The 13583-nt window shown below is 36.7% G+C and overlaps 1 protein-coding gene across 1 annotated transcript in view; it reads right to left on the reverse strand.

The window, feature by feature from the left end:
- Nucleotides 1-13583, reverse strand: part of LOC145521897 (uncharacterized) — a 70644-nt gene that overhangs the window by 38493 nt on the left and 18568 nt on the right. The window lies entirely within an intron of this gene.

Raw genomic sequence — 13583 nt, forward strand, 5'->3', positions numbered from 1 at the left:
TTAAGTCACTTCAGGACTTCCTTGATGGCTCAGATGGTAAAGCATCTGCCTACAATGCGGGAGACCCTGGTTCGATCCCTGGGTCAGGAAGATCCCCTGGAGAAGGAAACAGCAACCCACTCCAGTACCCTTGCCTGGGAAATCCCATGGACAGAGGATCCTGGTAGGCTACAGTCCAGGATCGCAAAGAGTCCAACACGACTGAGCGACATCACTTCACTTCACTTTAAGTCACTTCAGTCAAGTCCGATTCTTTGCGACCCCATGGACTTGTAGCCTTCCAAGTTCCTCTCTGTCAGTGGGATTCTCCAGGAGAGAATACTGGAGAGGGTTGTCATGCCCTCCTCCAGGGGATCTTCCCAACCCAGGGATTGAATCTGTGTCTCTTAGGTCACATTGGCGGGTTCTTTACCACTAGCGCCACCTGGGAAGCCCAGCTAGTTAATTCAGTTATACATGTTGGGAAAATGAGTTCTCTAAGCTACTTGGTGGCTCAGATGGCAAAGAATCCGCCTGCAATGCGGAAGACCTGAGTTTGATCCCTGGGTCTGGAAGATCCCCTGGAGAAGGTAAAGGCTACCCATTCCAGTATTCTGGCCTGGAGAATTCCATGGACAGAGGAGCCTGGTTCACGGGGTCGCCAAGAGTCAGACATGACTGAGCGACTAAGCACATAGAAGCTACTTTAAGATCAGTTATTCAGTGGGGTACAAGTAGCTCAAATAAGACTGCTGTAAGGGACAAATCAGACAATACATTAAAAATATCTGGCCATATTAAGCTATGCACAGTACACACACAGGCACTTTTTACTTCCTTCTTTTCACACAGAATGAGTTAGTACATAAACGTGGACTGGCTTCTGCCTCATGAATCCTCTTTTGACCACAATTCCTAAAATCCTCTTCCTTAACTCTCTCTTGATCTAAAACCATTTTCTTCTTTTTTCTTCTTTCTTTCCTTAATAATTATTTTTCTCTTTGCCTGTTCAATCGTTGCCTTTCTAACCATATGGATTTTTATCATATGTTGTTCCAGGATTAATGGCCAGAATTTCAAGAATACAATCAATACTATATACTGTGCTCTTCTTAATAATCCATCTCAAAGAGATTAGCATAATGGATGTAAATTACATACTTTGTAGTTTTTATGTTCAAATATATCCCATATAGAAATTATGTATATTATAGAGATCATTGAAAGCAAATATTTTTCCTTTGACTAGATTGATTGATTGTAGAATATTTTCTATATATCAGCTATTATATTAAGCCCTTTCTTCAATCATTTTTAAAAATCCTCACAGATTTCTAATGAAACACATATTTCCTCTATTTGAAAGACTCTGCCCCTGATAGTTACACAGGTGGTTTCTCCTCTGGTTTCACCTCAAATATGTTCTCAAATATCTCATCTAAAATCTGTCCCAGGCTCTCTTTAACACATCCCTTACTTTTATTTCATACTACCTATCATATAAATATATAAAATTATCTTAGTTGCTTACTTGTTATTATTTCCCTCCCCAGACAACTGTAATTTAAGCTGCATGATACCATAGATCTTGTCTGTCTTGTTCATTGCTGAATTTCCAGCACCTAGCCATGAGCCAAGTACAAATGGATGTTCAATAATTATCAGTGATTTCATGTTACTTCAACTGAACCAAATCTAGTAAGGTTGATTAACTCACTCAGTTAAAGAGCTAGTGAGGGGGCAGAATAGCCTGTCAAACTCATGTCTCCATCATTTCAACATCCATGTTTCTCACAACTTTTTATTGCTCTCAGACTGTTTTTAGATTTTACCTAAAGAGAGAATGAAACAAAACCCATTCCATTCTTGTGTAAGCCAGTTCAGGATCACACACTTTCAAATATCCTAGACAAAATTGTTACTACTAAACTGCCATGTGTGTTTTCCAAATTCTTGTATTTATTGCAGATATACTGTGATTTAATTAGAAGACTTTTGAGAGTCCCTTGGATGGCAAGGATATCAAACCTGTCATTCTTAAAGCATATCAATCCTGATACTCATTGGAAGGACTGATGCTGAAGCTGAAGCTCCAATACTTTGGCCACCTGATGCAAAGAGTTAATTTACTGGAAAAGACCTTGTTGCTGGGAAAGATTGAGGGCAAGAGGAGAAGGAGCTGACAGAAAATAAGATGGTAGGATGGCATCACTGACTCAATGGACGTGAGTTTGAGCAAACTCAGGGAGATAATGAAGAACAGGGTATCCTGGCATACTGCAGTTCATGGGGTTGCAAAGAATCAGACATGACTTGGCAACTGCTGCTGCTGCTGCTAAGTTGCTTCAGTTGTGTCCGACTCTGTGCGACCCCAGAGACGGCAGCCTACCAGACTCCTCCGTCCCTGGGATTCTCCAGGCAAGAACACTGGAGTGGGTTGCCATTTCCTTCTCCAATACATTTAAGTGAAAAGTGAAAGTGAAGTCGCTCAGTCGTGTCTGACTCGTCGTGAGCCCATGGACTGAAGCCTACCAGGCTCTTCCGTCCATGGGATTTTCCAGGCAAGAGTACTGGAGTGGGATGCCATTGCCTTCTCTGGACTTGGCAACCGAACAACAACAATTAGTCATTAATGAGACATTCATTTCTTCCCTTAGTTATTCAGAAACTTCAAGGAGATATTTTGGATTCTTTTTTTCATTTTGTGACCAGTTTTTGAACTCCTCTTATGTTTAATCCTTTAGTACACTGTAGCTTACAAAATAAATTATAATAGTTAATTGGTCTAAGCATTTTTGCATTTAATGTTTATGACATACATTATCAGGTCTGACTACAGTATTTGAATAATTTGTGAGGTACCCAAGCTTAAAATAGTTTCTTTAATAGTACCCTTAAAATAGTTTCTGATTTATTGTTATAACAATCTGGGAGCTGGAATTTATTGGTATTATGTTTTCAACGTCTCTGGTACCACCATGTTATTACTCAACGAATTAAGATTTCAGTCCTTGAAGGAGAACGATGTTGACATTTCCTTCTCTATAACTCATCTGTGAATGAGAATCAACCATTTATGAGAAGAAGGAATAAATTAGAAAGTTTTATATATTACCATTAATTGAAAACAGAAAGATATATTATTTCTTTTTTAAAGGGATTTGCTTTATATTTTGCTAAGTTGCTTTTTCAAAACTGGAAATTATGTCATAGAAGCAATTTTAGTTTGAGAGTATTTTCATAGGTAAACTAGAGAAGTTTATTAACCCTTAGATACAGATGTATAGGAAAGTTAAGTATAACAAGTAAAGCAGTTTAAATCTATCTTATTCACAATATTGGGGTGAAAGAAACTCAGAAAACATGTAATTCCAGCTAGACAACTATATAAATATTTTCAATTGAATTGGTAGCAAAATTTTAAATATAATCTAAAAATGAAGATTATAAAGAAATTTACTTCTGATCTCCTTTTCTGAACACTGATTTTATATAAAAGTTTCGTGAAGAAAACATTTGGATATATGTTACTAGGTCACTGGTTTTACATAATTTGTGGTTACTATAGGTAGACTCTGTTAAGAAAGATGCACGCTTAAGGCTATCTATGGGAAATAAAAAGCCAAGAATTTGAAACAGGCTTGTACTTTATCAACAAGGTCATAACTGTCGAACTATAGAGTTTTCAGAAAGATTTAAAGGCTGCATTTTACTCTAACAAACATTGAGATTTTCCTCAAAATATTTTTAAATTTCAAAAATATTTTGAAACTCTATAATATACTTTAACTATTTTAAAGGAAACTAAAAGTAAGATGGACCAAAATGGGTGAATTTAAATCCGATGACCATTATATCTACTACTGTGGGCAGGAATCCCTTAGAAGAAATGGAATAGCCATCACAGTCAACAAAAGAGTCTGAAATGCAGTACTTGGATACAATCTCAGAAATGACAGAATGATCTCTGTTCATTTGCAAGGCAAACCATCCAATATCACGGTAATCCAAGTCTATGCCCTGACAAGAAATGCTGAAGAAGCTGAAGTTGAACGGTTCTATGAAGACCTACAAGACCTTCTAGAACTAACACCCAAAAAAGATGACCTTTTCATTATAGGGGACTGGAATGCAAAAGTAGGAAGTCAAGAAACAACTGGCATAACAGGCAAATTTGGCCTTGGAGTACAGAATGAAGCAGGGCAAAGGCTAATAGAGTTCTGCCAAGAGAATGCACTGGTCATAGCAAACACCCTCTTGCAACAACACAAGAGAAGACCACACACAGACATCACCAGATGGTCAACAACGAAATCAGATTGATTATATTCTTTGCAGCTAGAGATGGAGAAGCTCTATACAGTCAGTAAAAACAAGATCAGGAGCTGACTGTGACTCAGATCATGAACTCCTTATTGCCAAATTCAGATTTAAATTGAAGAAAGTGGGGAAAACCATTAGACCATTCAGGTATCCGTATGACTATACAGTGGAAGTGAGAAAAGATTTAAGGGACTAGATCTGATAGATGGAGTGCCTGATGAACTATGGAAGGAGGTTCGTGACACTGTACAGGAGACACGGATGAAGACCATCTCCAAGAATGGCCTTACAAAGAGCTGTGAAAAGAAGAGAAGCAAAAAGCAAAGGAGAAAAGGAAAGATATTCTCGTTTGAATGCAGAGTTCCAAAGAATAGCAAGGAGAGATAAGAAAGCCTTCCTCAGTGATCAATACAAAGAAATAGAGGAAAACAATAGAATAGGAAAGACTAGAAATCTCTTCAAGAAAATTAAAGATACCAAGGGAACATTTCATGCAAACATGGGCTCGATAAAGGACAGAAATGGTAGGGACCTAACAGAAGCAGAAGATATTAAGAAGAGGTGGCAAGAGTACACAGAAGATCTGTACAAAAAAGATCTTCACGACCCAGATAATCATGATGGTGTGATCACTCACACTCACCTAGAGCCAGACATCCTGGAATGTGAAGTCAAGTGGGCCTTAGGAAGCATCACTACAAACAAAGCTAGTGGAGGTGATGGAATTCCAGTTGAGTTATTTCAAATCCTGAAAGATAATGCTGTGAAAGTGCTGCACTCAATATGCCAGCAAATTTGGAAAACCCAGCAGTGGTCACAGGACTGGAAAAGGTCAGTTTTCACTCCAATCCCAAGGAAAGGCAATGCCAAAGAATGCTCAAACTACCGCACAATTGTACTCATCTCACATGCTAGTAAAGTAATGCTCAAAATCCTCCAAGCCAGGCTTCAGCAATACGTGAACTGTGAACTCCCAGGTGTTCAAGGTGGTTTTAGAAAAGGCAGAGGAATCAGAGATTAAATTGCCATCATCCACTGGATCATAGAAAAAGCAGGAGAGTTTCAGAAAAACATCTATTTCTGCTTTATTGACTATGCCGAAGACTCTGACTGTGTAGATCACAATAAACTGTGGGAAATTTTGAAAGAGATGGGAATACCTGACCACCTGACCTGCCTCTTGAGAAACCTGTGTGGAGGTCAGGAAGCAACAGTTAGAACTGGACATGGAACAACAGACTGGTTCCAAATAGAAAAAGGAGTACGTCAAGGCTGTCTATTGTCACCCTGCTTATTTAACTTATATGCAGAGTACATCATGAGAAATGCTGGGCTGGATGAAGCACAAGCTGGAATCAATATTTCTAGGAGAAATATCAATAACCTCAGATACACAGATGATAGCACCCTTATGGCAGAAAGCGAAGAACAACTAAAGAGCCTCTTGATGAAAGAGAAAGAGGAGAGTGAAGAGGCTGACTTAAATCTCAACATTCATAAAACTAAGATCATGGCTTCTGGTCCCATCACTTCATGGCAAATAGATGGGGAAACAGTAGAAACAGTGGCTGACTTTATTTTCTTGGGCTCCAGAATCACTGCAGACAGTGATTGCAGCCATGAAATTAAAAGACGCTTACTCCTTGGAAGGAAAGTTATGACCAACCTAGATAGCATATTAAAAAGCCGAGACATTACTTTGCCAACAAAGGTCCATCTAGTCAAGGCTATTGTTTTTCTAGTGGTCATATATGAGAGTTAGACTATAAAGAAAGCTGAGTGCTGAAGAATTTATGCTTTTGAACTGTGGTGTTTGAGAAGAGTCTTGAGAGTCCCTTGGACTGCAAGGAGATCCAACCAGTCCATCCTAAAGGAGATCAGTCCTGGGTGTTCATTGGAAGGACTGATGTTGAAGCTGAAACACCAATACTTTGGCCACCTGATGCGAAGAGCTGACTCATTTGAGAAGACCCTGATGCTGGGAAAGATTGAGGGCAGGAGGAGAAGGGGACGACAGAGGATGAGATGGTTGGTTGGCATCACAGACTCAATGGACACGGGTTTGGGTGGACTCCAGGAGTTGGTGATGGACAGGGAGGCCTGGCATGTTGTGGTTCATGGGGTCGCAAGGAGTAGAACATGACTGAGTGACTGAACTGAACTGAACTGAATAATGTTAAAGCTTATATACATGAAAAACTTGAAAAACTAAAATTTAAAGCATAACTTAATAATGGTGCATATTAGAGTGTTCTGGGCTTATTTGGTTTCCTAGAATTATTTGAAATTCATTAACCTGGTTTTACTATGAAGATTTATTTTTTTACTTGAACTTCTATTCTTTGATTTTTATAAAACATATTTAGAGGTTAATGTTACTATTTAGTGTTTGTAATTATATTTAAGCATTGTGAGTTCTGCCTCTTTCTGAGGTCAACAGTAATATTTTATAATTAATCCTGAAGAAAAGTTATTTGATTATATTTCAATTGTTTTGTAAAGTAGACCAAGCATCTGAACAACAACAAGCTTTTCCTAGTAGTAAGATGATTTTAATTTATGTAAGTGTAAGAAGATATATGTTTGCCAGCATAAAACAGAAGGCCAGTCATATAGGATTCATTTTAAAAGCCTTGTGCTCATAGAAGGTATAGAAGAATTAAGGCCAACCAAAGTATTTTCATTAGTTTTCTTGATTCATCTGTATTTACACAGTAGCCAAACCAACTTTGTTTGAAGAAGTATTTTAAAAAATTTCTGTGGCTCACTATGGGACCTGCTCTTTCAAAGTACCTCGATAATAATGTAAGAGATTACAGGTTATTTGGGATAAACTCATTTAAACTGCTTATCTTGACAAAGCTACTCTCTTTAAGCTGAAGAGCATATCTCTCTACCCATGAATGTCTGAAAATCTGCTCTTTGCACTTCTATCTATAATGCTCAATGTTGAACATATACATATTGAAGTATTGTCTCCTCACACCTGTCAAAATGAAGATCAACAAACAGAACACAAATAACAAATGCTGGTGAGGATGTGGAAAAAAGGCAACCCTTGTTCCCTTGTTCTACTACTGGTGGGAATGTAAATTGATACATCCACTGTGGAAAACAGTATGGAAGTTTCTCAAAAAACTAAAAATTGAATTACCATATGATTCAGCAATTCCACTCCTTTGTATATATCCAAAGAAACCAAAAAAACTAATTTGAAAAGATACATGCACCCAAAGTTCACAGCAGCATTATTTACAATTGTCAGGATTTGGAAGTGACCTAAGCATCCATCAACAGATGAAGAGATGAAGACGTGGTATATAAAAACACAATGGAATGCTACTAAGTCATGTTGGAGCAACATGGATGGACTTGGGTGGATTTATGCTAACTGAAATAAGTCAGACAGAGAAAGACAAATACAGTGTAATATCACTTATATGCGGAATCTAAAAAATACAGCAAACTAGTGAATACAGCAAAAAAGAAGCAGACTCGTAGAGAACAAACTAGTGGTTACCAGTGGGGAGAGGGGAAGGGGGAAGAGACAATATAGAGGTAAGGGATTAAGAGGTACAAACTATTATGTATAAAATAAGCTACAAGTGAAGAAGAACTAAAGAGCCTCTTGATGAAAGTGAAAGAGGAGAGTGAAAACGTTGGCATAAACCTCAACATTCATAAAACTAAGATCATGGCATCCGGTCCCATCACTTCATGGCAGATAGATGGGGAAACAGTGGAAACAGTGTCAGACTTTATTTTTCTGGGCTCCAAAATCACTGCAGATGGTGATTGCAGCCATGAAATTAAAAGACACTTACTCCTTGGAAGGAAAGTTATGACCAACCTAGACAGCATATTAAAAAGCAGAGACATTACTTTGCCAACAAAGGTCCATCTAGTCAAGGCTATGGTTTTTCCAATGGTCATGTATGGATGTGAGAGTTGGACTATAAAGAAAGCTGAGCGCCAAAGAATTTACGCTTTTGAACTGTGGTGTTGGAGAAGAGTCTTGAGAGTCCCTTGGACTGCAAGGAGATCCAACCAGTCCATGCTAAAGGAGATCAGTCCTGGGTGTTCATTGGAAGGACTGATGTTGAAGCTGAAACTCCAATACTTTGGCCACCTGATGCGAAGAGCTGACTCATTTGAGAAGACCCTGATACTGGGAAAGATTGAGGGCAGGAGGAGAACGGGACAATGGAGGATAAGATGGTTGGATGGCATCACTGACTCAATGGACATGGGTTTGGGTGGAGTCTGGGAGTTGGTGACGGACAGGGAGGCCTGGCGTGCTGCGGTTCATGGGGTCGCAAGGAGTCGGACACGACTGAGCGACTGAACTGAACTGAACTGAAGCTACAAGGATATATTGTACAATATTGGGCACATTGCCAATATTTTATAATAACTATAAAAGAGCATAACCTTTAAAAATTGTGAATTACTATATTGTACGTCTGTAGCATATAATATTGAATATCAACTATACTTTGAAAAGAAAATAGTTTTAAAGCTTATCTCAACTGACCACTTAGAGTGTTCTGGTTCCATTGCTTAAAATGATGTTATTCCATTCTAAAACTGTTTGGTGCTGAAATAAGTTCAACTTCAGTATAAACTTGTTGAATTTTTCTTATATTGGGACACTAGATGCAAAAGGTCAAAGATGGCTAAGTTGGTCAGCACATATCTTTAACTAGAGTTGAGCGTAGAGTATGAAAAACATCCACTGTCATTCTTGGAAACAGAACTAACTGTAGACTCAGATAAAATCGATAATGACAGCAAAATATTATTTCAAGTTTAGTTTTGTTTGCAACTACACTTTTAGACTTAATTCTTCTTTGATTTCTGTATTGTTTTTTGGTTTTTCCTTAGTTAATTTAATTATTATGCTTCTTTCTTTCTTGCTTCTTGCAAGGGACTTTTATGAATGATCTAGTTCTGATTTTCAGTGCACACTGTGTTCTTTTGAAAGATTGGATTAGTATGTGTTATATTTTCTCCCTTTACATTTCTTGAGGCTTACTATTTTAAAAGCTTTTGAAGCTAGAGAATCTAATGATTAATCACCTTGTTTATGAGTAAGGTTTAACAAATGTTGGCTGGTAGTAATAACCCATTAGTTATTAATGATAAAAAGTCAAGAATTTATATACCAATATCGTATCATGAATGCTCACTGGATTGAGAATGATACAGTCCTGAGATTCTTATAGCTATAGTTATTGTTGTGTCAAGTAATAAGGATCCAAGAATGAAAAATATGTTACTTAATTCCATAAGAAATATAAGATGAAGCAACCAATTTTGTATGGCCTAAAACATCTGTCATTAATAGAGGCTATAGTAGTATTTAACTAGCTATATTAGTTTTTTAGTTAAACAGAGTTTCTAGAGATTAATTAAAATGACAAAAAGAGACTTACATTGCCAGAAAAAGATATGTTAATTAGTATCTAATGAAAAGCTTTTGTTTTTAAATGCCAAAATATTTGAGCCAAGATTAAGAGATTTTCAGCCAAGATTAGATTATTTTCCAGTCATAAAATGTGTCAAACTGTAACTCATGTTTATTAGTATAGCTTTCATTTTTTCATAAACCTGAATAAAATCTATGTAGAATTGGCAAGTAATTTTAAAAGCTAAATATAACTCTATAAATTGTGATTTGGAATTTCATTTGGATCTTATTTCTTAAAGCCAAATAAACTCATACTTCATAGGTTTTAGAATTTATGAAATACTGGTTTAAAGTTGGACAGCTTTTTGATTCTCTTTGGAATAATCAAGATCTCAAAGTAATCTATGTGTGAGAAAAAATGGACTATTTGAAACAGTATGAAAGCTTTACGAGGTTTAATTTTCCAAGAGGAAGTAAGCAAATTTAACCTTGTATATCTAGTTGGCTGGGCGATATTTAAGATAAATTTCCAACCTCATAAAGATATATCACATTAAAAAGTCCAACTTTTTTGACAATTAGCTTTTTTAATAGAAATTCTGTCAATTCTATTTGTTTCAATGTTTTGAATGCTGATAAGCATAAAGAAAATCTATATTTGAGAGTAAAGTAAGTACCCTGAAACAAAACTCACATTCTATTACCATAGATACTCTAGAAATATATCATATATAATTTTATTGTTTCCTTTGGCTTATTTTGGCTCCTAGTTCGGTCTTCTATTTTAGCTTCTATAGGTGGAAGTTTAAATATTGGTTTGTGACCTTTGTTCTTTTTTAATTTAAACATTTAATGCTAGAAATTACCTTTTAGATATTGCTTTTGCTTCATTTCATGAATTTTGATATGTTGTATTTTCTTTTTTTACTCAGGGCAAAATATTTTATAACTTCCTTTATGCTTTCTCCATTGGCCCATAGCTTCTTAAAAGTGTTGCTTAAATTATGAATGTTTGGTGAGTTTCCAGGCAACTTTGTAATACTGATTTCTAGCTTAGTTCCATTGTGATTATAAAACAAACTTTGTATGACTTAGCTTTTAACACTGTTAATGTTTGTTTGTGTCCTGGTATTTTCAGATGCCCCATGGGCATGTGAAAAGACTATATATTCTTCTGTTTTTATATGAATTGTGTCAATGTGAATGAAGTCAAGTTGGTTTATAGTGCTGTTACTGAGGGAGGAGGTACATGCCCCCATGCTCAGTGCCCCAGGGTAAAGCAATTGGAAATTCATTCCCTATGGACTGAAACTCCAAGACAAGAATAGCAGGACAAATAAGGGAGGAGGCTGGGCCCTGCCCAGACCACATATTTCTCATTCTCAAAGTCAGGAGATCTCCTTAACCACAAGTGCACACAAAGGTTCCTTGGAGGTCAAAGGAGGAGTAATGTCAAGGAATGCTTTACCCATTAAATGCATCTTGGCTAAGAGATGTGTGCCTACACATGGAAAAATCCTGAGATATACCAAATATGGACTGTGAACCAGGCAAATCAAAATGATTGACCAAAGAAGAACTAGAAGAAATGCCCCGTATAAGTGATTTAAATTGCCATGAGAGTGCAACTCAGGGACTCTCCCTCTGAATCTGCTCATGTGTTTATCCACATGTACTATTCTCTTTTTCCTAATAAATAATTATAAATAAATAAATACTTAATAAATACTTCACTACTTTCCATCTTTGTAGAAATTCTTTTCAGCAAAGCTGAAGGGCTAGGGCCCTTGCCACTGACCAATGGTCTAAGTGGCCAGAATCTGGTGCTCTCACTGCCACTGCCTGGCTTCAATCTCTGCTGGGAACCCAAGCCCAGCTTTAAGTCATTGCAGACCAAGGTATCTCAAGGTCATTCTGATTTTCTTTATCTTTACTGATATTCTCTCTATTGGTACTAACAATGATTCAAAGAGAATTTGTTGAAATCTCCAATGATAATTTTATCTTTCTCTTTTTAATTTTATCAATTAAAAATTATTTGTTTTATTTAGTTTTGGCTGTGCTGGGTCATTGTTGCTATGTGAGGGTTTCTTTCAGTTGTGGTAAGCAGGGGCTGCTCTCTAGTTGTGGTGTGTGGGCTTTTCACTGTGGTGGCTTCTCTTGTGGAGCACGCATGGGCTCAAGCGTGTGTGGGCTTCAGTAGTTGCTGCACGTGGGCTTAGTAGTTGTGGCTGGCTGGCTCCAGAGTGCAAGCTCAGTAGTTATGGCTCATGTGCTTAGTTGCCCCACAGCATATGGGATCTTCCTGGACCAGGGATTGAACCCCTGTCTTCTGCATTGCAAGGCAAGGTGGATTCCTAACCACTGGACCACCAGGGAAGCCCTTTCCTTTTATTTCTACTTTGTTTGTGTTTTAGTCAAAGGGATTTCTTTTTAAAAATATTTAACAGCTTCATTGAGGTTTACTTAACTCATAAAAGGAAATGTACATATTTATTGTGTACTATTTAATGAGTTTAAAACTATACAAATGCCCATGATACCATCACACGATCAAGGTAATAGACATATCTAGCACCCCCCAGAGTTTCCTGCATGCTTTGTTTTTTCCTTGTTGTTTGTTTTTGGGTAAGAACACAATATAAGAGTTATCCTCATAACAAATTTTGAATTGCACAATGTATTGTAACTAAAGGCATGATATTATATAGCAGATATGTAGAAATTATTCATCTAGTATAACTGAAACTTTATGCCCATGAAAATCAACTCCCTATTTCCTTCAACACTTTACCTCTGGTAAGTAGAGGTATTCTATACAATGGTAAGCATTGTATTCTATGCTTCTATGAGCTTGACTATTTTAGATTCCCAAGTAAGTGGAACCGATGGGTATATATTCAATAGAATATTGAGGAGCTATTGCACTCCCATATTCACCACAACATTATTCACAATAGTAAAGACACAAAAATAGCCCAAGCATCCACTAACAGATAAATGGCAAAGAAAATGGAATACTATTTAGTGCCCCCCAAAAGAAGGAAACTCTGCCATTTGTGACAATATGGATGGAACTGGAGACTTTAATCAGAAAAATAAACCAGTCACAGCCATTGTTTAATACAGCAAGTTCCTCAGACCTTCTGATAAACATCAAATTGTGAGATACACTCTACTAAATTGACCTAAATAAGTCTAAAGCGTTTCTTGTAGGCAACACACTGTCAGCTATTTCTTTTTCATCTAACTTGACAATATCTGCCTTTTAATTGAAGTGTTTAGACTACTTGTATTTATGTAATTACTACTTTAGTGATAGAACTGGTGTATAATTACCATCTTGCTTTTTATTTTCTACTGTCCCATCAGTTTGTCTCTTTTGTTCTTCCTTCATTGCTCTTTTTTGGACTGATTTGATAATTTTTTTATGATTTTATTTTATCTACTTTATTGACTTATTTGCCCTACCTCTTTTTTTAAGTGGGCTTCCCTCATAGCTCAGTTGGCAAAGAATCCAGTGGTTGGTCTAGAGTTTGCCATTACTTCTTAATTAACTATAATTTACCTTCAAATATAGTTTATTCCATTTCCTTCATTTAATCTTTTATGCCATCATGGTCATACATTTTACTTCTCCATATTATAAAAATCCCAAAATATATTGTAACTACTTTTGCATTTGGACAGTCTTTTATATTTTTAAAGTGATTAAGAATGAGGAGAAAAGTCTTTGTATTTACTTTCATCTTTATTATTTCTAGCACTTTGCCTTTCTTTGTATGAATTTAAATTTCCATCTGGCTTCATACTCCTGATAAATTAAGACATTCCTTTAACAGTTCTTGTAGGGTAGGGCTGTTGGCAATGA

This window comes from Giraffa tippelskirchi, chromosome 9 (assembly GCF_054371585.1).
Source record: "Giraffa tippelskirchi isolate mGirTip1 chromosome 9, T2T-mGirTip1v1.2.pri, whole genome shotgun sequence".
Lineage (NCBI taxonomy): Eukaryota > Metazoa > Chordata > Mammalia > Artiodactyla > Giraffidae > Giraffa > Giraffa tippelskirchi.